General features: G+C 46.4%; 1 long non-coding RNA gene across 4 annotated transcripts; it reads right to left on the reverse strand.

Annotated features, from left to right (window-relative positions):
- Positions 1-267: 267 nt before the first annotated feature.
- Positions 268-22,929, reverse strand: LOC123572918 (uncharacterized). 4 transcript variants are annotated; one of them, XR_006697519.2, is made up of 3 exons: positions 22,643-22,929; positions 2,595-2,731; positions 268-692 (listed from the first exon to the last, which is right to left on the reverse strand). It is a non-coding gene; the product is annotated as an uncharacterized lncRNA (long non-coding RNA). The 4 variants fall into 4 exon arrangements; XR_012433904.1 differs by lacking the exon at positions 22,643-22,929 and adding an exon at positions 4,855-5,182; XR_006697518.2 differs by lacking the exon at positions 22,643-22,929 and adding an exon at positions 4,848-5,182.
- Positions 22,930-24,929: the final 2,000 nt, after the last annotated feature.

Here is a 24,929-nt window from a genome sequence, read left to right on the forward strand (position 1 = left end):
CATGGTGAAACCCATCACCAGTGAAAATACAAAATTAGCCTGGCGTAGTGGCACATGCCTGTAGTCCCAGCTACTGGGGAGGCTAAGGTGGGAGAATCGCTTGAACTTGGAGGCGGAGGTTGCAATGAGCCAAGATGGCGCCATTGCACTCCAGCCTGGGCCACAAGAGTGAAACTCTATCTCAAAAAATAAATAAATAAAAATAAAGAGTCCTGCAACAGTTAGGATGCATTCAGATGAAAGCAACAGAAAACTCAGCTAATAATGTCAGCTAATAAAGACATTTAATTGTTTCATATTACAAAAATGTCTGGAGGTCAGCAGCCAGCAAAGCCCCTTAACTATATTATCTAGGACCCAGGGTCTCTTCATCCTGCTCCATCATCCTTGGTGTGCTGGCTTTTGGGCCCTCTGTGTGACGCTCCACTGATATTCTTGGCACATGGGAAACATCATCTGCTCTTGGATTTCCCAGATCAATCTGAGGGTATTACTTCTTGGAGGTAGGTGGGGCCCTGTGGTGGTTTGGACTGTTATTCCCAATTCTTTGCTTTTTCCTTATTATTTAATTGTACATCCATCCCTTTTGCTGTGTGACTTGCTTGTGCCAACAGAATGTCAGAGGACAGGATGCAAGCAGATGCTTTAAATGTGCTTTTGTAGTTTGGCTTGGCCTCTTGCACTCCTGGGATCTGACAAGAGAAAGGCAAACTCCAGATATCCATTGCCCCTTCAGCTGTGACCCAGAATAGACACTGGACCAGGACTAAAGGAGTCCTACCAAGCCCTGTCAAGCCCAGCCTGGATTAGACAAACCATAGACAACTCACAAACCCATGAGTATGAAAATAAATAGAGTGGCTTAAGCAATCTCCTGGGGACAGGTACAGGAGGAGAGCTAGGGTCCTTGGGTTCTCAGTGTGTCCTCCAGCTCCTCCAGTTTATGAGTCAGTATGTACTTGGTCACATTCATCCTGCTGGCCTTTGGCTAAAGTCAACATTTAGAGTTTCTCATGGATCTCTTAGCTGGATCCGATCTCATTGGTGCTTCCTGGCTGACTCAACCTCCCTGTGGCTCTTGGTAGCCCAGTGGGCCCCCTGAATCTCCACCATGTCTCCCATTCAGCTCCTAACCAAGTTATGCAAACCACATGCCTCTGCTGCCAGGTCACCCTCTTCCCACTCCACGCCTCATGGCAGGCCCATGGCTCTCAATTCAATACCCATCACTGGCAAAGAGCTGGTAACACAAAACAGACCCTGTCTCCCTGCCAGTGCATCCTGATTTGCCCACTTATCTACAATGGGCAAAATTTTGTAGCAGCTTCAGTGATCTCTTCTGTTGTCTGGATGTTTCTGAAGCCATTCCCCCAAGTCCAAGTCATCTCCTTGACTCTCACCTCCCTGCCTGCCTCTTGTTCAAACCCCAAGATGAGAAGTGGTAGGCTTTTCTTTTATTCTTTTCATATCTTATCTTTGGCTTCCTGGCTCTAATTACCACTTCAAAAGACAAGGGTTGCCTTTGGAAACAATCTGTTGAGGTAGGTGTTATTATCCTCATTATGGACATACAAGAAATCAAAGATGAGAGATTAAATTATCTCCTCCTTTGGTAGAAACTTGATTCTAGATCTGGCTCTTGATTATGTTAAATAGGAGCTAAATGAATGCAGAAAACAATTTCTTTCTCATAGTACAGTTTTCAAGTCCATTGTCTTGCCGCAAAATCCTATTTTGAATTTCAACAAATGCATATTATCCTTTCCTTCTCTTTATATTTCTTCTGAAACAATCTTAATCTCCTCACAAGCAGATTGATGCCACAACCAAATAAGAAAGAGGTCATTTACTTGCTGAAGGCAAAAGAGAACAGGATAAAAGGAAAAAACACATTAATAGTTTCTTCATACATTATCCATTCCAGCTCCCTGCTTCCACCTGACTTCCCTACTGCAAAGTCTGGAGAATCTTTATCTAGTCCTTTGAGTGTGTGCATGCACATGTGAGAATTTGTGGCTACATGCAAGAGTGTGTGTGCATGCATGTATTAATGAGAGTGTTGAGAAAAGGAACTCTCCATTTTCTTTCTTTTTTTTTTTTTTTTTTGGAGACAGAATCTTGCTCTGTTGCCCAGGCTGAAGTGCAGTGAGCTCACTGCAATCTCTACCTCCCAAGTTCAAGGGATTCTCATGCCTCAGCCTCCCGAGTAGCTGGGATTCCAGGCACGCACCACAACACCTGGCTAATTTTTGTATTTTTAGTAGAGACGGGGTTTCACCATGTTGGTCAGGCTGGTCTTGAACTCCTGACTGCAACTGATCCACTCACGTCAGCCTCCCCAAGTGCTGGGATTACAGGCGTGAGCCACTGCGCCTGGTCCATTTTTTCTTTCTTTCTTTTTTTTTTTTTAAACGCCATGAGTCTTTGAAACTCCAAAGCCAAAAATTTGACCCATTTATAACTGGTATTATACTGTCATTCCTTTCTTTAGGTAATAAAGCCAGAACCCTTGGTTTTTTTCATTGAGATAGGGAACCAGGTTACAAGGATTACCAAACACATAAGATAATAGGTTGATATTTTTAAAACCTTACCTCTCCAGGATCTAAGTCAGTGGCAATATGGAGGGAAGAGGGGCATTTGGCGGCCCAAACAAACTGCTGCTGAGCTGTCCGGTGCTCTGGCTCCTCCTTCGACTTCTTGGGACCATCACTTTGACAGCAATAAACTCCTAATGCAGGAAAACGAAGCCAGGAGTTTTTGAAGTCTCAGCCATATGCTAAGTGATATGTGATGTACCTTTGTGTACATTATCTCATTTCTTCTCAAAGCAATCCTTCATAGTAGGTATTATCATTTTCACTTTTTTTTTTTTTTTTTTTTTTGAGACAGGGTCTCATTTTGTCACCCAGGCTAGAGTGCAGTGGAACAATCACTGCAGACTCAAATTCCTGGGCTCCAGTGATCCTCCCACCTCAGCCTCCTGAGTAGCTGGGACCGCAGGTGTGTGCCACCATGCCCAGATAATTTTTAAATTTTTTTGTAGAGATTGGGATCTCATTATGTTGCCCAGGCTGGTCTCAAACTCCCAGCCTCGGGCAATTCTCTTGCCTCTGCTTCCCAGTGTTGGGATTACAGGCATGAGCCACTGCACTTGGCCTCATTCTCATTTTTTTTTTTTTTTTTTTTGAGAGGGAGTCTCGCTCTGTCGCCCAGGCTGGAGCGCAGTGGCCGGATCTCAGCTCACTGCAAGCTCCGCCTCCCGGGTTTACGCCATTCTCCTGCCTCAGCCTCCTGTGTAGCTGGGACTACAGGCGCCCGCCACCTCGCCTGGCTAGTTTTTTGTATTTTTTTTTTTTTAGTAGAGACGGGGTTTCACCGTGTTCGCCAGGATGGTCTCGATCTCCTGACCTCGTGATCCGCCCGTCTCAGCCTCCCAAAGTGCTGGGATTACAGGCTTGAGCCACCGCGCCCGGCCCATTCTCATTTTTTAATGATGAGACAGGGTGCACAGGCTGAAAGAGGTAGAATAACTTCCCCAAAGCCCAACATTTAAAACATGAAAGAGCTGGGATTCAAACCCTGCTCCTCGGTGCTGCTAACTTCACCGTCGTTTCTCTACACTGGGTGCCTCTTGAGAGATTGTGCTAGCACTACACGGAGAGGACTCTATAAAGATGACTACTTTCTTCCTTGTAGGAGTTTTTATTTTATTTTATTTTATTTTTTTGAGACAGGGTCTCACTCTGTGGCCCAGGCTGGGGTGTAGTGGCACGATCTCGGCTCACTGCAGCCTCAACCTCCCTGGGCTCCCATCTTGACCTCCAGAGTAGCTGGAACTATAGGTGCATGCCACCACTCCCAGCTAAATTTTTTTGTATGTTTTAGATACGGGGTTTAGCCGTGTTGCTTAAGCTGGTCTGGAACTCCTGGGCTCAAGCCATCCTCCTGCCTCGGCCTCCCAAAGTGCTGAGATTACAGATGTGAGCCACTGAGTCCGGCCCCTACTTTTATTATTTTTTAATTTTTATTTATTTTTTGAGACGGAGTCTTGCTCTGTCACCCAGACTGGAGTGCAGTGGCGCGATCTCGGCTCACTGCAAGCTCTGCCTCCCAGGTTCACGCCATTCTCCTGCCTCAGCCTCCTGAGTAGCTGGGACTACAGGCGCCCGCCACCATGCCCTGCTAATTTTTTGTTTTTTTAGTAGAGACGGGGTTTCACTGTGTTAGCCAGGATGGTCTCGATCTCCTGACCTTGTGATCCACCCACCTCGGCCTCCCAAAGTGCCGGGATTACAGGTGTGAGCCACCATGCTCGGCCGTCTGGCCACTACTTTTAAAACAAGAATAAGGCCGGGTGCAGTGGCTCATGTCTGTAATCCCAGCACTTTGGGAGGCCAAGGCAGGCAGATCACTTGAGGCCAGGAGTTTGAGATCACCCTAGCCAACGTGGTAAAACCCTGTCTCTACTACCAATACAAAAATTAGCTGGGCTGTGGGCGAAGGATTACCTAGGTGCCGAGGCAAGAGACTGAAGGCACAAACTGTTTCAGTATAATAAAGAAAATAGTTAGAATAAGAATAGTCATAAGACAAATTAGATATAGAGATGATCATGGACAATTAGTAATCATTATTATAAACATTATTAATCATTAGCTTTTAATATTACTCTTTGTTGCATTACTAATATAACCTAGGAATAACTGGCGGGTATAGGGTCAGGTACTGAAGGGACATTGTGAGAAGTGACCTTGAAGGCAAGAGGTGAGACTTCTGTCACGCCCACATAAGGGCCACTTGAGGGCTACTTGGTCAAGCAGTAATGCCAGTGTCTGGGAAAGTACCTGTTACCTAGCAGACTGCGAAAGGGAGTCTCCTTTCCTTGGAGGAGTCAGGGAACACTCTGCTCCACCAGCTTCTTGTGGAAGGCTGGATATTATCCAGGTCTGCCCGCAGTCATCCAGAGGCCTAAACCCCTCCCTGTGGTGCTGTGCTTCAGTGGTCACACTCCTTGTCCACTTTCGTGCTCCTCCCGTACTCCTGGTTCCTCTTTGAAGATCGTAGTAGATAGCAGTAGAAGGAATAGTGAAAGTCTTAAAGTCTTTAATCTTTCTTATAAGTGCAGAGAAGAAAACGCTGACATATGCTGCCTTCCCTCTCTGCTTCCGCTAGCTAAAACGGAAGGGCCTCCTATCCTGTAATCACATGACTTGCTTCACCTTGTCAATCACTTAGAAGATTCACCCTCCTTACCTTGCCCCCTTGTCTGGTATGCAATAAATATCAGCGAGCCCAGCCTTTCGGGGCCACTACTGGTCTCCGCGTCTTGGTGGTAGTGGTCCCCCGGGCCCAGCTGCTTTCTCTTTATGTTTGTCTTGTGTCTTTATTTATTACAACCTCTCATCTCCGCACATGGGGAGCACACCCGCTAAGCCCCGTAGGGCTGGACCCTACACTGGGCACAGTGGTGTGGCAGGCCAGGTCTCAGTAACAACTGTTTCAGTACTGACTGCGTGGTTAAGTTAAACATTAAAAGCCAGTGCCCTTGTACAAAGGCTGGGATGTAACAAAAGCCCATCAGGAGTTTTGCCTAGGCCTTTCCTGGACCTTAAAGCATGACAAAATAATGAAGGAATTCTTAATGGGACCCATTCAGGATTAAACAAGTTTTACTGGGGGGTCTGAGGAAGCTCCCCAGGCCTCCACAAACAAGTTTATTGGGGTCTGAAGGAACTCCTCAAACCTCCATGATTTAGCAGGAGACAAGATAAGGGTAATCACCCCAGCACCTGGACCCCTTTAGATTAAGTAAATTCACTGAGGCTCCAGAGGAAGGTCTTCAGGACTTGGACCTTAGTAAAAGAAATTAATCACATGTCTTTAGATGAATGCAAACTTACATGTAGACATATAGCTTAGAAGGTATATAAGCTCTGAAAAACTTTGTAATTTTGAGTTGGTCTGGCGTAATTTCCAGGCCTTCTCTTCGTCACTGGTTACAGAAATAAAAACTCTCTTCCTCCCCAGTTCATCTACATCTTGTTATTGGGCCAAAAGAAATAGCAGCCCAACCCTCAGTTTGGTCTGGGAGCAGTGGCGCATGCCTGTAATCCCAGTTACTTGGGAGGCTGAGGCATGGGAATCGCTTGAACACAGGAGGTGGAAGTTGCAGTGAGCCGAGGTCATGCCACTGCACTCCAGCCTGGGCAACAGAGTGAGACTCTGCCTCAAGAAAATACATACATACATACATACACACACACACACACATACATAAAATGAGTTTACTGGCCAGGTGCAGTGCCTTATGCTTGTAATCCCAGCACTTTGGGAGGCTGAGGTGGGCAGATTGCTTGAGCCTCTGAGATGGATAAAAAAGCCACCCGATCTGGAGGTACTGTTGAGGGCATTTCCACTCTTGTCTTTAGACTTGGGCTTTTATGGCATCATGGTTTGTGATTTATAAGTAAATAAATAAACTTGGGCTTTTAAAGAACAGAACTATGGGCCAGGTGCAGTGGTTCACACCTGTAATTCCAGCACTTTGGGAGGCTGAGGCGGGTGGATCACCTGTGGTCAAGAGTTCAAGGCCGGGCGCGGTGGCTCACGCCTGTAATCCCAGCACATTGGGAGGCCGAGGTGGGCAGACCACAAAGTCAGGATATCGAGACCATCCTGGCTAACACGGTGAAACCCTGTCTCTACTAAAAATACAAAGAAAAAAAAATTAGCTGGGCATGGTGGCGAGTGCCTGTACTGCCAGCTACTCGGGAGGCTGAGGCAGGAGAATGGCATGAACCCGGGAGGTGGAGCTTGCAGTGAGCCGAGATTGCGCCACTGCACTCCAGCCTGGGCAAGAGCGAGACTCTGTCTCAAACAAACAAACAAACCAAAAAAAAAAAAAAAAAAAAGAGTTCGAGACCAGCTTGGCTAACATGGTGAAACCCTGTCTGTACTAAAAATACAAAAATCAGCTGGGTTTGATGGTGGGCACCTGTAGTCCCAGCTACTCGGGAGGCTGAGGCAGAAGAATCTCTTGAACCCGGGAGCCGGAGATTGCAGAGAGCCAAGATCGCACTACTGCACTCCAGCCTGGACCACATAGCAAGACTCCGTCTCAAAAAAATAAAAAATAAAATAAAGAATGGAACTATGGGTAAAGAAAAAAAAGTCTAAAGTTAATACTTTCTAAAGATTTTTAAAATTCTAAAATGCATATTTTCTTCCAGACTAACATATACTTTTAGCTACTCTCTCTGTTCAAGTCTAAATGTTGCCAGGTCTTCCTGATGTGTAGAGGAAAAACCTCAAACATCAGTAACTCAGTTTCTTTTCTGGTTTACTTGGGTTATCTATTGCTGTGTAACAAACTGCCCCAGAACTGTTTCTTAAAACAGCAACCACTGTATATTTCGCAAAATGCAGGGTCAGAATTCCACAAGGGCACAGCTTGCCTCTGATCCATGTGATGTCTGCTGGGGATGCAAGGCCCATGACGGCTTCTTAACTTACACGCCTAGAGCCTCAGGTTGGAGAGTTCGAATGGCTAGGGGGTGGCTGGAACTGCTCAACTAGGTCACACGTCTGGGTCTCTCATCCAGACAGAAACCCACCAGACAAGAGATTGTCCAGGACACTTGACAGGGACAAAAAAGAAAAAAAGACCTAAAAATACTGATGGGAATTCCCAAGTAACAGCCCAGCTAGGTCACTGTAATGCATGTCACTGACCCATCCATACCCCGTGGGCAGTCCCACTTTAATGTACTTCTGCTGACTTCCGACTGCCAGTGACTGTGGCATGTTGCTTGAAGTGTCTCTTCAAAGCCAGGGAAGGTTACTCTGCCCAGGAACAAGGCAGGCAGAAGTAGTAGGGAATGAATGACCCCGGGAGCAGCTCTCATCCAACAACTGTCAGAATTTGATTTATAAATACCCCAGCTCCCTTGCCCTTGCGTGCAATAACTCTGAAGTGTACGTTTTGCATTCTTCCCAAATGTCCTCTGCAGGATTAAGCCTCAGTCACTCTCAGTCATAGTTAGCATCATGGCTGCCTTAGCTTCCCTGTCTCACATTCCTACTCCCCACCTGTGTTTCCACTGAGCACTCTACTCAAATCCATGTCTTAGGGTCTCTTGGGGGGAACCCAAGCTAAGAAAATCACATTAAAGTCACCAAGTCCCATGCAAGATGAACAAAGCTACTCATCAGCTTTCTATTTTATTTTATTATTTATTTATTTTTTGAGACGGAGTCTTGCTCTGTCAGCTGGGCTGGAATGCAGTGGCATGATCTCAGCTCACTGCAACCTCTGCCCCCCAGGTTCAAGCCATTCTCCTGCCTCAGCCTCCAGAGTAGCTGGGATTACAGGCACCAGCTACCACATCTGGCCAATTTTTGGATTTTTATTTTATTTATTTATGTCTTTATCTATTTATTTATTTTCGAGATGGAGTCTTGCTCTGTCGCCCAGGCTGGAGTGCAGTTGCAGGATCTCGGCTCACTGCAAGCTCCGCTTCCCGGGTTCAAGTAATTCCCTGCCTCAGCCTCCCGAGTAGCTGGAATTACAGGTGCATGCCACCACGCCCAGCTAATTTTTGTATTTTTAGTAGAGACAGGGTTTCACCATCTTGGACCGGCTGATCGCAAATTCTTGACCTGAAGTGATCCACCCACCTCGGCCTCCCAAAGTACTGGGATTACAGGCTTGAGCACCACGCCCAGCCCTGCTCATCAGCTTTTTAGTGATGTAAGCTTTTTAAAAAATATATGCAGAGGAAGATTACCAGAAATGACAGAAAGACCTCTAACTTGAAATATGGAGATTAAGCAAAACAAAAATAAAATAATAACTTGGAGAAAATAGAGACTAAACAAAAGGAAGAAAACTTACCAAAATCTATTATCTATATCTTTAAGAGAGTTAAGAAAGGAAATTATAACCATGAAATCAGGAAAAAAATACTATAAAAAAAATCTAGGCCGGGCGCGGTGGCTCAAGCCTGTAATCCCAGCACTTTGGGAGGCCGAGACGGGCGGATCACGAGGTCAGGAGATCGAGACCATCCTGGCTAACACGGTGAAACCCCGTCTCTACTAAACATACAAAAAACTAGCCGGGCGAGGTGGCGAGCGCCTGTAGTCCCAGCTACTCGGGAGGCTGAGGCAGGAGAATGGCGTAAACCCGGGAGGCGGAGCTTGCAGTGAGCAGAGATCCGGCCACCGCACTCCAGCCTGGGTGACAGAGCGAGACTCCGTCTCAAAAAAAAAAAAAAAAAAAAAAAAAAAAAATCTAGAGATAAAACAGAGCTCTTTTTTTTTGAAATGGAGGCTCGCTGTATCGCACAAGCTGGAGTGCAGTGGCGTGATCTTGGCTCACTGCAACTTCCGCCTGCTGGGTTCAAGCAATTCTCCTGCCTGAGCCTCCCGAGTAGCTGGGATTACAGACATGCATCATGATGCCCGGCTAATTTTTTGTATTTTTAGTAGAGACAGGGTTTCACCATATTGGCCAGGCTGGTCTCAAACTCCTGACCTCATCATCTGCCCGCCTCGACCTCCCAAAGTGCTGAGATTATAGGCGTGAGCCACCATGCCCAGCAAAACAGAGCTCTTGATAACTAGAAAAATATGAGCTGGGCACGGTGGCTCATGCCTGTAATCCTAGCATTTTGGGAGGTGGAGGCAGGTGGATCACGAGGTCAAGAGTTCGAGACCAGCCTGGCCAACATGGTGAAACATTGTCTCTGCTAAAAATACAAAAATTAGCCGGTTGTGGTGGCATGCACTTGTAATCCCAGCTACTCAGGAGTCTGAGGCACTAGAATCCCTTGAACCCAGGAGGCGGAGGTTGCAGTGAGCCAAGATCGTGTTACTGAACTCCAGCCTCAGCAACAGAGCGAGACTGTCCAAAAAAAGAAAAAGAGGAGAGGAGAGGAGAAGGGAGGGGAGGGAGGGAAGAGGAGGGGAAGGGCGGGGAGGTTGGTGCAGTGGCTCACACCTGTAATCCCAGCACTTTGGGAGGCCAAGGCGGGCGGATCACAAAGTCAGGAGTTTGAGACCAGCCTGGCCAACATAGTGAAACCATCTGTACTAAAAATACGAAGATTAGCCAGGTGTGGCAGCACACGCCTGTAGTCCCAGCTACTCGGGAGGCTGAAGCGGTAGAATCGCTTGAACCCGGGAAGCAGAGGTTGCAGTGAGCCAAGACTCCAGCCTGGGTGACAGAGTAAGACTCTGTCAAAAAAAAAGAAAAGAAAAGGAAGGAAGGAAGGAAGGAAGGAAGGAAGGAAGGAAGGAAGGAAGGAAGGAAGGGAGGGAGGGAGGGAGGGCGGGCGGAGGGAGGGAGGGAGGGAGGGAGGGAGGGAAGGAAGGAAGGAAGGAAGGAAGGGAGAAAATTAGAAAAATATGGTGGCAAAAATGAAAAGTATCCCAGAAAATTTGGAAGATGAAGTTCATGAAATCTCCCAGAAAGTGGAGTGAAAAGAGATGAAAAATGAGAGAAAAACAGAATTTAAAAATTCGTGGTCTGGTGCAATGGCTCACGCCGGAGGTGGGCAGATCACCTGAGGCCAGGAGTTCAAGACCAGCCTGGCCAACATGGTGAAACCCCGTCTCTACAAAAAACAAAAATTACACTTTGGGAGTCTGAGGCGGGTAGATCACCTGAGATCAAGAGTTCAAGATCAGCCTGGCCAACATGGTAAAACCTTGCATCAACTAAAAATACAAAAATTAGCCAGTCGTGGTGGTGCATGTCTGTAGTCCCAGCTACTTGGGAGGTTGAGGCAGGAGAATTGCTTGAACCCAGGAGGTACGGTGGCTCACACCTGTAATCCCAACACTTTGGGAGGCCAAGGCAGGTGGATCACAAGGTCAGGAGTTCGAGACCAGCCTGGCCAACATAGTGAAACTCTGTCTCTACTAAAAATACGAAAATTAGCTGGGCATGGTGGCGGGCGCCTATAATCCCAGGTACTCAGGAGGCTGAGGCAGGAGAATCATTTGAATCCGCAAGGCGGAGGTTGCAGTGAGCTGAGATGGAGCCATTGCACTCCAGCCTGGGCGACAGGGTGAGACTCCATCTCAAAAAAAACAAAATACAAACAAACCAGTAGACAGAAAATCAGTTCAGTATATGGAAGACCCGGACATATTATCAACAAATTTGAGCTAATTGACATTTATAGGTCATTTAATCTAACAACAGAACACACAGCATTTTCAAGAGTACATGGAGCATTCATGAGGATAAATGATATTCTGATCCACACAGCAAGCCTCAACGCGTTTAAAACAATTGAAATCATAAAAGGTATGTTCTCTGACCACACTGGATTAAATTAGAAATGAATAACAGAAAGATACCTAGAAAATCCCCCAAATATTTGTAAACAGCACTCTTCTAAATAACGCAGGGTCAAAGAGGAAGTCACAAGGGAAATGAACAAATAGTTTGAATTGAATAAAAATAAAAACACAACATATAAAAATGTATGGGACACAGCCAAAGTGGTGTTTAAATGAAAATTTTTTTTTTTTTTTTTTTTTTTTTTTTTGAGACGGAGTCTCGCTCTGTCGCCCAGGCTGGAGTGCAGTGGCCGGATCTCAGCTCACTGCAAGCTCCGCCTCCCGGGTTTAGGCCATTCTCCTGCCTCAGCCTCCTGAGTAGCTGGGATTACAGGCGCCCGCCACCGCGCCCGGCTAGTTTTTTGTATTTTTTAGTAGAAACAGGGTTTCACCATGTTAGGTTTCACCAGGATGGTCTCGATCTCCTGACCTCGTGATCCGCCCGTCTCGGCCTCCCAAAGTGCTGGGATTACAGGCTTGAGCCACCGCGCCCGGCCTAAATGAAAATTTAAACATTAAATTAGAAAACAAGGAAAGTTTCAAATCAGTAATTAAATATTCCACTTAAAGAAACCAGAAAAAAGAAGAGGAAATTAAATCCAAAGCAAATAAGGAAGGAAATAAAGTAGAAATGAAATGGAGAACAGAAAAACAATAGAGAGACCAGGCACAGTGGTTCACACCTGTAATCCCAAAACTTTGAGAGGCCAAGGCAGGTGGATCACGAAGTCAGGAGTTCGAGGCCAGCCTGACCAAAGTGGTGAAACCCTGTCTTTACTAAAAATACAAAAATTAGTCAGGTGCGATGGCGGGTTCCTGTAATCCCAGCTACCTGGAGGCTGAGGCAGGACAATTGCTGCAACCTGGGAAGCGGAGGTTGCGGTAAACTGAGATCACGACACTGCGGGAAGGGGAAGGAGAAAGCGAAGGGGAAGGGGAAAGGGGAGGGTCAGTGAAACCAAAACCTGGTTCTTTGAAAAGATCATTAAAAATCAATAAACTGCCGGGCGCAGTGGCTCAAGCCTGTAATCCCAGCACTTTGGGAGGCCGAGACGGGCGGATCACGAGGTCAGGAGATCGAGACCATCCTGGCTAACACGGTGAAACCCCGTCTCTACTAAAAAATACAAAAAACTAGCCGGGCGAGGTGGCGGGCACCTGTAGTCCCAGCTACTCGGGAGGCTGAGGCAGGAGAATGGCGGGAACCCGGGAGGCGGAGCTTGCAGTGAGCTGAGATCCAGCCATAGCACTCCAGCCTGGGCGACAGAGCGAGACTCCGTCTCAAAAAAAAAAAAAAAAAAAAAAAAAAAAATCAATAAACTGCTAGACAGACACATTAAGAGAAAAACTATATTAAAAAACTGGTGGCCGGGCGTGGTGGCTCACGCCTGTAATCTCAGCACTTTGGGAGGCCGAGGCAGGTGAATCACAAGGTCGTGAGTTCAAGACCAGCCTGGCCAATATGGTGAAACCCCGTCTCTACTAAAAATACAAAAATCAGCCGGGTGTAGTGGCATGCACTTGTAGTCCCAGCTACTCGGGAGGCTGAGGCAGGACAATTGCTTGAACCCAGACGGCAGAGTTTGCAGTGAGCCAAGATCACACCACTGCACTCCAGCCTGGGCAACAGAGCGAGATTCCATCTCAATAAATAAATAAATAAATAAATAAATAAATACATAAATAAAGATAAAGGAGATTAGGTCATTGCTTGTAGGAGCTGCCAGTTAGGGGAGAGATTGACTACAAAGGAGCCAGAGGGAACTTTTAGGGAATTAGAAATGCTCTATATCTTGATGATGATGATGCACATAATTCTGTACACTTATCAAAGCACACAGAACTGTACACCTATGCCAGGTGCGGTGGCTCACACCTGCAATCTCTACTTTGGGAGGCTGACGTAAAAGGACTGCTTGAGGCCAAGAGTTCAAGGTTGCAGTGAGTTATGATGGCACTACTGCACTCCAGTCTGGACAACACAGCAAGACCCTGGCCACCCCCCACAAAAAAAGAAGAAAGAAAATAAAATATGAATGCATTTTAGTATTTTATGTAGAAGGACTATCTTATAAACTTTTTGTTTTAGATGTGTGTTCTGGATTGCAGAGTATAATGTGTTATTTTACCCCATGAATTATGGTTTTATAAAAAGAAAGAGGCCAGGCGTGGTGGCTCAGCCTGTAATCCCAGCACTTTGAGAGGCTGAGGTGGGCAGATCACCTGAGGTTGGGAGTTCAAGACCAGCCTAACCAACATGGAGAAACCCGGTCTCTACTAAAATTACAAAATTAACCAAGTGTGGTGGTGCATGCCAGTAATCCCAGCTACTCGGAAGACTAAGGCAGGAGAATTGGTTGAACCTGGGAGGCGGAGGTTGCGGTGAGCCAAGATCGCGCCATTGCATTCCAGCCTTGGCAACAAGTGCGAAACTCCGTCTCAAAAAAATAAATAAATAAAAAGAAAAAAGAAGAAAGCAAGCCCTTGTCCGAGAACATGCCGCGGTCTTTCCCACCTCGGGACTTTCGGACCAGTGTTCTCTCTGCCTGAAGTGCTGGAGCATTCTTCTACTTCAGGTCGCCTCCTTGGGGAGCTCTTTCCAGGCCACTCTATCAAGTAACTAAATCTCTCCCCACTCTCTATCTCTGTCTATCACACTATTTCCTTCATATCACTTACTCTAATCTGTCATCATTTTACTTCTGTGGTAGTACATGGAGCCTGTGGACCTGTAAATTGCATCAGATAGCTGCTTTCTCCAGTCCCACCCCAGTAGTTTTAGAGATGGAGCTCCCCTGTGTTACCCAGGCTGCAATGCCAGGACTATTCACAGGTGCAGTCATTGAGCACTACAGCCTCCAACTCATGGGCTGAATGCAGAGCTTAGAGCTTGCAGTGAACGCCAATAATGAGTTCTTCGGCAATTCCAGCTGACTGGGGCCGGGGGGGCAGTTCTTCTAAGAGAGTCTGCCCCCACATCTGTCTGCCAAGTATTTATGGCAAGGGCTTGTTAAACCACATCCACTAGATGGCTTTTTTGAGGTCGGGTTGTGAGACACCTGTGGCCCTGTAAAAAGCACTCAGACTGCATTCTCAGGAGGCTATTTTCAGCGTTCCTTATCACACCACACACTCCACTCTCTGTCCTGTTTTCAGGGTCAAGGAGTTTCATTCTCACACACAAATAACATACACACAGTGCCTCAGTATTTTCCATGCCCCGACCTCAAATGCCATGTACGTAAGCTTGAATATGTTGCCGTGCGCACCACCCCCCACATCTCCCCCTTTTTAAACAAAGCCTGCGGGTCATCCAATGCAAGGTAAGCTTCTATCATTCTTCCCTGGTCATAGATGTGTTGGGTGGCAGTACAGAGTCATCTGCAGATGCCTAGCAAACAGATACAGAAAGAATAAGTACAACAGCCATCACCTAAATGCATATGTTTAACCCACACTACCAAGTGTTAGGGTTTAACCATTGAAAACCTTCTTGTAATTGCTGAACGGTACTTGTTAGTAGTTACTGTGACTATTCTTCAAGTTATTTCTTTAATTTACACTCAAGAGTGGAAATCTGAGAAGACAAATGGTTGTGATAAGCCCCTCGTAGAGGTGTTTTTACTCTCTCCCAAGCATATTGGGAGGTACTATATGGCAGCGGTGTGACACAGATATTATATTTCCAATCACAATGTAAATTTTGACGGGTAATGAATGCCTGCTGCTGATTCCCCAGCTATTTCACAGCAGTTTCAAGAGCCTTCAGGCGAGACAGAATAGTTTTATCAATATTTACCTGTTCTTGAAGTTCATGGGTTACATTATATACCATGTTGACTTACCACTGAGGCTGTGTAAATAGATTGTCAGAGAAACAGCTGTAGTAGCGGCAGTTGCTAATATAATGATAGCTGAGCCTAAAAAGGCAATTAAAGTGGCCAGAAATATTTTTTTTTCCAAGTATGAGACAATGCTTTTTTTGTTTTGTTTTGTTTTGTTTGTTTTTGAGATGGAGTCTTGCTCTATCACCCAGGCTGGAGTGCAGTGGCGCAATCTCGGTTCACTGCAAGCTCCGCCTTCCGGGTTCACGCCATTCTCCTGCCTCAGCCTCCCTAGTAGCTGGGACTACAGGCGCCTGCCACCACTCCCAGCTTATTTTATTTTTTGTATTTTTAGTAGAGACGGGGTTTCACCGTGTTAGCCAGGATTGTCTTGATCTCCTGACCCCGTGATCCTCTCGCCTCTGCCTCCCAAAGTGCTGGGATTACAGGCGTGAGCCACCGCGCCCGGCAGACACAATGCTTTTCTAAATAGCTGCAGGGTGGAATCTCCCTCCCAGCTCTGGGTTAAATTTACAGGCAACCACAATTCTGCACGCCATTTTAAGATCATGACATAGGTTATATTCAACTGGGTAACATTTTCATGAGACAAGCATGTAGCATACCAATTACTGGAAGAGACTTTAATACTATGATACTATGAAAGGATTGATTCTGCTCTATGTTAGGAACACCTTGCCCAAACAAGAGTATGTAAGGGTGTGTAGTACAAATTAAGACTGTGTCAGTAACATTATTAGGCCAGGAGAGGGTATAGTTGCCACCACTAGTAATATACTCACCATGTGAAAAAACCCGTTCAAAAAAAGGAAGTCCTAATCTCTAAATTTGGATATGAGCAGGGCTTAAAGCTTGTTTCCTTTTCAGTTGTAATATTGATCCTGAGGTCAGGAGATCGAGACCATCCTGCTAACACAGTGAAACCCCGTCTCTACTAAAAATACGAAAATTTAGCTGGGCGTGGTGGCGGGCACCTGTAGTCCCAGTTACTCAGGAGGCTGAGGCAGGAGAACGGCGTGAAACCGGGCAGCAGAGGTTGCAGTGAGCCGAGATCGTGCCACTGCACTCCAGCCTGGGCGACACAGCGAGACTCCATCTCAAAAAAAAAAAAATTTTTTTTGGTCCTGAAAGCCCATACTCTGACTAGGTAATAGAATTATTGGAGGGACTTCCAAATCCAATAGTTTGATTTGCAGACATAAGATTACCATGGGGACCCCAATCAAGTAAGGTGCCATTATCAAACAGGCCCTTGACTCGGTGCAGGTTGTCTGCACAGCGACCACTGGACGGCCTCAGACTTATATTGCCAGTCCCTACTTGGATAGCATATAGGAAGATTAGGCAGTTGTGTAGCTTCATTAGACACCTCAGTAAGATTAGTGGTAACAGCAGAAATAAAGGTCAAGTTTGCAAGCTTAGTATCCCTTTTGGGCTGATAGTAAAGATACTCCTGAGGAATGAGAGTAACACACTTATGTGCTATTGTGCAAAAAACAAAGAGAGGGATTACTAGACAATAAAATCAAGAAGTCATTAAGTTTAATCCATCCCAAATTTTCTTTTTTTTTTTTTTTTTTTTGAGACGGAGTCTCACGCTGTTGCCCAGGCTGGAGTGCAGTGGCGCGATCTTGGCTCACTGCAAGCTCCGCCTCCCGGGTTCACGCCATTCTCCTGCCTCAGCCTCCTGAGTAGCTGGGACTACAGGCGCCCGCCACCGCGCCCGGCTAATTTTTTGTATTTTTTTTAGTAGAGACGGGGTTTCACTGTGGTCTCGATCTCCTGACCTTGTGATCCGCCCGCCTCGGCCTCCCAAAGTGCTGGGATTACAGGCTTGAGCCACCGCGCCCGGCCCCATCCCAAATTTTCAGTTAAGGGTAAGACAGGGGCATCCATCGACCTTCTGTCCAAGAAGTATCATTAGATGACAAAGGCAGGTCAGCATCCCACCATGTAATAACATTAAAAACAGGGGGATTTAGAACATGACTCCAATAAACATGTTCTTAAGCTTATCCCACTTGGCAAAGGACAAGAATTACCAGCCACCCCAACATCCATGTCTGTCTTACTTTCTCAGAAGTTTCCCCAGTTACCGTCGGACACATAAGAGACCAATTCTTCGCAGTTGCAGGGGCTTCCACGGCTGCATGCCAGAGAGGTACTTGCTGATCCAATTTCTTTTTTTTTTTTTTTTTTTTTTGACAGAGTCTTGCTTTGTCACCAGGCTGGAATGCAGTGATGCAATCTCAGCTCACTGCAACCTCTTTCTCCCGGGTTCAAGAGATTCTCCTGCCTCAGCCTCCTGAGTAGCTAGGATTACAGGTGCATGCCACCACGCCCGGTTAATATTTTTTTTGTATTTTTAGTAGAGACAGGGTTTCACCACGTTGGCCAGGATGGTCTCGATCTCTTGATTTTGTGAGCCGCCTGCCTTGGCCTCCCAAAGTGCTGGGATTACAGGCGTGAGCCACCGCACCCGGTGATCCAGTTTCTTTAGCTGTCCCCAGGTAATGTCAGGTGCTTTCTGAGTCATCAACGTCATTGTTCGTTCTCCAACAACCCGGCCTATTCTTGAGAAGAGCCCCATATTCTCCCGTTTTTGTTTAATAAGATATATGTTAAGAGTTTGATGAGCTTGTTTAACAATGGCCTGACTGGTCGAGTTGTAAGGAATATTAGTTTTGTGTTGTATGTGTCAAAGTTGTAATGCATATGCAAATAGAACACTAAGATAGCAAGGTCCATTATCAGTTTTTATAGTGTGTGGAAAGCTTAAAGTCATAATAGATTTAAACAAAAGAGCAATTGCATCTTTAGTTTTTTCTCCGGTTGGGAGGATAGCATGTATCAGGCCTGTGCCGTAATGTGGAGAGATTTGAAACATCCAAAGGGCGTATACGGAGTAACATCAATTTGCCAAATAGCGTTAGGCACTAGCCTTCATGGGTTGGCACCAAGGCCTAAGGAAAACGGGGAAAGAGAATGCGGTTGGCAATCAGGACAAGTTTTATTAATCATGTGAGCTTGAGTAAGTGTCAAATGAAACTGTTGTTTAAGACTGCGAGCGTTCTGATGAAAAAAAGCATAATCAGCTTGAGCTTGCAGAAAAGCAGGAGAATCAGGTCGGGCGCGGTGGCTCAAGCCTGTAATCCTAGCACTTTGGGAGGCCGAGACGGGCGGATCACGAGGTCAGGAGATCGAGACCATCCTGGCTAACACGGTGAAACCCCGTCTCTACTAAAAATACAAAAAATTAGCCGGGCGAGGTGGCGGGCGCCTGTAGTCCCAGCTACACGGGAGGCTGAGGCAGGAGAATGGCGTAAACCCGGGAGGCGGAGCTTGCAGCGAGCTGAGATCCGGCCACTGCACTCCAGCCCGGGCGACAGAGCAAGACTCCGTCTCAACAAAAAAAAAAAAAAAAAAAAAAAAAAAAAAAAAAAAAAAAGAAAAGCAGGAGAATCTGCAAACCACATCTATGGTCATACTAGAGCATCAGCTCGAGCATTCTTTTCTGATAAGGGACCAGGTAGCCCAGAATGAGAGCTGAATATATGTGATCTAAAGAGGGTGACGACAGCGGATACAGAGGAGCTCTTGTGCCACAAGAAACAAAGCTAGTAGGAGTTCATTTGTAATGCCCTTCACATGTGCAAGATCTAAATGAGTAATACTATCCACCGCATAAGTGGAATTACTAATTATATTTATGTTTTGGTGAGGAAAATTTGTAAGGCCAATATCAGTGCACGTAATTCTGCCTGTTGCGTAGATTTTAAAATGCTCTTGGAATTTGTGCTGCCAGTTCTGCATGGCATCTTGCCACACTATATAGTTGCTTTTTCAGTTTTTTTTTTTTTGAACCATCTGTAAAGACAGTGGTGGCATGAAGTAAAGGCTCAGAGACAACAATAGATGCAAATTTTTTTTTTTTTTTTTTTTTGAGACGGAGTCTCACACTGTTGCCCAGGCTGGAGTGCAGTGGCGCGATCTCGGCTCACTGCAAGCTCCGCCTCCTGGGTTCACGCCATTCTCCTGCCTCAGCCTCCTGAGTAGCTAGGACTACAGGCGCCCGCCACCGCACCCGGCTAATTTTTTTTTTGTATTTTTAGTAGAGACGGGGTTTCACTGTGGTCTCGATCTCCTGACCTTGTCATCCGCCCGCCTCGGCCTCCCAAAGTGCTGGGATTACAGGCTTGAGCCACCGCGCCCGGCCAATAGATGCAAATTTAACAGGCACAGTTTGTAAGAAGTTCAGGAGCTTAGAGGCTGGTAAATGAAAGCTGATATTACCAATAAAGTCAGCCATTGCTACTTGCCAATCAAGATCACAAGCTAAGAGAGTATGAAATTGTTCCTTGCTTAAAGGTAGGAAAAGAGTAGCAGGGTCATATCCTGACAGCTAGATGCAACGTTGGCATCCCTTTATGAGAAAGAAGCTATTAAATCTGTAGTCTTTTGTACATGTTTAGAGGGATTATGAGACAGATACATAACATATAAAATACAGAAATGGCAAAAGATAAAGCCTACCTGTTCAACTCAGGCATGGAAGGGAAGGATATTTTAAATAATTTTTACTATATTTTGGCCCTTGAAAGTCATTAGAATGTGACTGCAAGTCACCGGGATAATAAACCTGCACTGAGTTAGCTTAAGTGTGTTAAAAAAAAAGGGGAAAAAAAGAAAAACTCTAAAAAATGTCCTTTGGTGTTAGCCATTTTCCTGCATCAGCCTTTAGCTGGAATATCTTAGAAGTGAGCTTGGGAAAGTAGGGCTGTGACTGTTTTCTTTTTATTTGTTCTGAGATCCTTAGGCAGCTTCTCTTTTTAATGGCCTGCCACTAGTTGCTGCCCTTACCCTGAGAGGAAGGAAAGAAGACTACAAGTGGCACTAAGAGGCCAGAGAAGGACCAGGTGGTAAAGTGTGTGTGTAAGCGTGGAGGCTGGAGGCAGGAAGGTAACAGGCTGGGGGAAAACCACTCCCCTTATCTTCTAGGCCACCTATGCCTGCAGCCAACCCTGTTAGGTAAGGTACTGAAAATATACTGGGCTTTTTATTATTTTTACCACCCTCAAGCAGAGAGGCTCAGGGGAGAGCAGACAAGCAGCACAGGGTCTGCTTTGAAGTTTTCTTTTTTCTTTTTTTTTGACAGAGTTTCGCCCCGTAGCCCAGGCTGGAGTGCAGTGGTGCGATCTCGGCTCACTGCAAGCTCTGCCTCCCGGGTTCATGACATTCTTCTGCCTCAGTCTCCCGAGTAGCTGGGGCTACAGGCGCCTGCCCCAATGCCTGGCTAATTTTTTGTATTTTTAGTAGAGACGGGGTTTCACCATGTTAGCCAGGATGGTGTCGATCTCCTGACCTCGTGATCCGCCTGCCTCGGCCTCCCAAAGTGCTGGGATTACAGGCATGAGCCACCGCGCCCAGCCTGAATTTTCTTAGCCACAGTGCTTTTAAACATTTTACAAAAAAGCAAAACAAACATTCCGTACTGCTGCATGTATCTTCTGAAGATGACAGCAGCTGGCAGAGCTCGTCCACCTCAGTCTAGTTAGCATTTAAATGTGGCTATGGGAGAGCATCCCTTATTAGCGGGCTCCTCCCCAAGGGCTCTGTACTCTAGGCAGCTCCACACTCCTTCGCCCACCTTAGGCTAGTAAGGTCGCGGTGTACACGGACTGTTTCTTAGCCCTTTCCCTAGGGGGCCAGGGAAGACGAGGAATTGCTTGTCAACTGAGACTTGTGAGGGATGGCAGGGAAGGGCAGAAGTAGGAAAAGCAGCAGCACAGCAAGCAGCAGGCCACTTCTTGGGCAGAGTTACTAAGGCAGGTGACCATGGTGAGGAGGATCCTCAGGACTGGGCTGGAGCTGCCTGCAGCCACCCGGGGACTCCGTCTGTGCCTTTTGGCCTCCTCTCCGTCACCACAAACCCAGAAAGGGGCAACCTGCCCAGACTGCCAGTGACCAAATGGGCACTCCGTGGCATCTTAGCAACTCTCCTGCTCCAGGCCTCTGTGGGCAGCAAGAAAGCTAGAGCTACCTGGGATAAACCCCAGGAGGCAGCATGCAACTTCCCCTTATATTCCAGGGTATTCGAATGTAATACCTAGTCCCAACACCAGGCCGTGGGGGCTACTGTCCTACTTTCAATCCAGCCATAGCCTGAGCTAAAAGAGTAGCCTTATGTAAGTTACCTCCAATGCCATTGCAAGCCTTAATATATTCAGCTAAATGAGCCTTCCCTCTCAGGGGTCTAATAGCAGTTTGACACTCTGCATTAGCATTATCGTATGCAAGAAGGTGTATTACAACATCCTGAGCTGTTTTATCAGTTATGGCTTTATACACAGCCTCTTGGAGCTCAGCAATAAAATCAATATATGGTTCTTTAGGTCCTTGTTGGACAGAACTGAAAGAAGGATATTTTTCCCCTGTAACATTTATCCTTTCCCAAGCCCGTAAGCACACAGGGCGCAGCTGAAAAATGGCAACATCCTCCGTTACTGCTTGATTCTCTAATAGACCCCAGTTAAGGCCAACTCTCATTCATTGTTCAAAGGAAACAAGCGCTTGTGTGTTTTCCCTTGCCTGAGTTTGAGCTTCATCAGCCCATCAGGTTTTAAACTGTAAATACTGAGATGGAGTGAGAACAGATTTTGTCAAAGCATCCCAATCATATGGTATTAACCTATTATCAGAGCCACATTTTTCAACAAAGTTTGCACAAAAGGAGAGTTTGGTCCATATTGACTAATGGTTTGCTTAAATTCTTTTAATAACTTAAAAAGAAAAGTGGCCCAATTAGCTATATTCTGTCCTCCTTGCTGGGTTATAGTAACTGGAAATTGCCATGCTTCGAGGTCTCCCTCAGCTCTAGCTTTTTGAATAGAATTTCCTATAGCACCATCAACTGCTCCAGGTTTTAATGTTGCAACTACAGGAGCAGAAAGTTTTTCAGCTAATTCATTTTCTCACCCATTAAGGGGAGAGGGAGGAGGTGGTCATTCACTTAATTCAGCAGGTGGAGTCGACCGGCTAGTAAAACATACCTTTTTTATAGTTTTCCTTTCTTTAATCTCCTCCTAGCTGTTCCTTACACTCAGAATCTGTGGTTTTTTACACCTGTCCTCCTCTTCCTCATCTGAATCGGCCGCATCATCTGTTTGAAATGGCTCAAGAGCTGCTTTTATTAGCACCCACATTGACCAAATGGAAACTGGAATTTCTGTTCCATCTTTATCCGCCTTTTTAAAATCTCTTCCAATTCTCTCCCATTCATCCAATTCCATAGTCACTTGTTCTGGAAACCATGGGCGAAACTGCTCCACTGTACTAAAGAGTGGTAACAAATTCTGAGTACTCACTTTCACTCCCCCTCTTCATAATAAATGCCTTAAGAAATTCAAATAAGCAGAATGTTTGCTTTCACTCTGTCCCATTGTTACCCTGGTTTTCCGCCAAGCTTCTTTCAATCATCCTCGGGTGTCCTCTGACGATGCATCCTCCACTTTCACATGCTCTAGGTTCCTTCACCAGGGTCTTCGTCACCCCACGTTGGGCACCAGGAATGTTGGGTGATCAGACCCAACACCAGGCCGTGGGGGCTACGAAGTCCAGCAGAGTCAAAGGAATGAGAAAACACAAGTTAAGACTTGAGAAAGTGGGACCAGGGAGCCAACGCTAGTATGGAGGCTGCGAAGGTCCCGAGCTCTGGGAGCCCACGCTATTGACTGGTGATCAAACAAAGAAACAGGTGGTGAGGATGTGGGGGTTGAAAGGAAGATGTATCAAGTGAATGAACTACAGCTGTGATGGTTTAGCATTTTCTTTGAAACGTATGGCTACTTGAGATAATAGGAGAGCTAGAAGCAAGGAGCCAGCAAGTCTGGACACATTCCAAAGGCCCCCAGGGGTTTTACCGTGGACCCGGGACATGTTCCAGGCCCTGCCTCAGCTTCTCTCCCAACACTCAGCTTTTCTCCCAACACAACCTAGCTTAAAGGATCCTCACATGCTGCAGTGATGACTCTGTGCATAGACCAAGGAAGCAGAAGCTGTGGTAGCCGGTAAAGTACTTCCTTGGTGGTCAAATTCTGGAGGGCTAAATGTGTGTGTGTGCACGTGAGTGACCAACAACCCTGCCTGCGGTGTTGTTTGTGTGGATGGTGACAAGTCCTACTGCTGGATGGAGAGTGGGTCCTCTCCAAGGTTCCATAGCTACCTCATATGGCTTAGGGCGGCTCCTGCCGTGGGATTTATACCAGCATGCCAACACTAAGAGGGGCCTAATTCTCCTTTAGGGGAACAGCCAGAGAGGACAGCACGAGTGGGAAGTGTGCAAAGGACCTTCAGAGAGGGAAAGCAGGGAAACAGGTCAACCTCCCAGAACAAGCACGGCAAGACACCCCCTGGTTTGAGGGGTTGTGCCTTTCAGGACAGGCAAGACACACCTTGGTTTGAGGGGTTGAGCCTTCCAGGACAGGCAAGGTGACACATCCCTGGTTTGAGGGGTTGAACCTCACACAAACCCCGCCTTTCTTCTTAGGGGAAGATAAGAGTAGCTCTACTCCCACCAGTCCCTTCCCTAGGGGAAGAGGAAGGATAGGGGAGAACAGCAGCATAAGCAGCTGGCAGAGGCAAGGAAAGACCAGCAGAGCGAGAGGGGAACAGAGAGGAGAGAAAAAAGAGAGAAGGAAAAGAGAGAGAAAGAGAAGGGAAAACAGGAAGGAATTATCTACACCAATTTTTTTTTTTTTTTTTTTAAGATGGAGGCTTGCTCTGTCGCCCAGGCTGGAGTGCAGTGGCATGATCTCGGCTCACTGCAAGCTCCGCCTCCTGGGTTCACGCCATTCTCCTGCCTCAGCCTCCCAAGTAGCTGGGACTACAGGCACCCGCCACCACGCCCGGCTAATTTCTTGTATTTTTAGTGGAGACGGGGTTTCACCGTGTTAGCCAGCATGGTCTTGATCTCCTGACCTTGTGATCTGCCTGCCTCAGCCTCCCAAAGTGCTGGGATTACAGGCGTGAGCCGCTGTGCCCGGCCCCATCTATACCAATTTTAAGTTAATTTGAACTAAACAAGGTCTTATTAACAGCAAAAGATAATTGAAATCCCAAACTTACAAGGTTTTCAACAAAAGTAAAGTTTGCTAAAAGTTAACAGTGTAACATATATTATCCTAACTTCTAATCTTAGGCAGTCTAATCCACAAACATGAAGGAAGTTCGCTTTGGAAAAGAATGGCTGCCAGGCACCGTGGCTCACGCCTGTAATCCCAGCACTTTGGGAGGCCAAGGTGGGCAGATCACAAGGTCGGGAGATCGAGACCATCCTGGCTAACATGATGAAACCCTGACTCTACTAAAAATATAAAAAATTAGCCGGGCATGGTGGCAGGCACCTGTAGTCCCAGCTACTCGGGAGGCTGAGGCAGGAGAATGGCGTGAACCCGGGAGGCGGAGCTTTTAGTAAGCCAAGATCACACCACTGCATTCCAGCCTGGGCGACAGAGCGAGACTCCGTCTCAAAAAAAAAAAAAAAAAAAAAAAAAAAAAAAAAAAAAGGCTGGCATGGTGGCTCACACCTGTAATCCCAGTGTGTTCCTTCTGGTGGGTTCTTGGTCTCTCTGACTTCAAGAATGAAGCCGCGGGCCCTCGCGGTGAGTGTTACAGTTCTCAAAGATGGTGTGTCCAGAGTTTTTTCCTTCAGATGTTCTGATGTGTCCAGAGTTT

The sequence above is a fragment of the Macaca fascicularis genome, chromosome 4 (genome assembly GCF_037993035.2).
Source record: "Macaca fascicularis isolate 582-1 chromosome 4, T2T-MFA8v1.1".
NCBI lineage: Eukaryota > Metazoa > Chordata > Mammalia > Primates > Cercopithecidae > Macaca > Macaca fascicularis.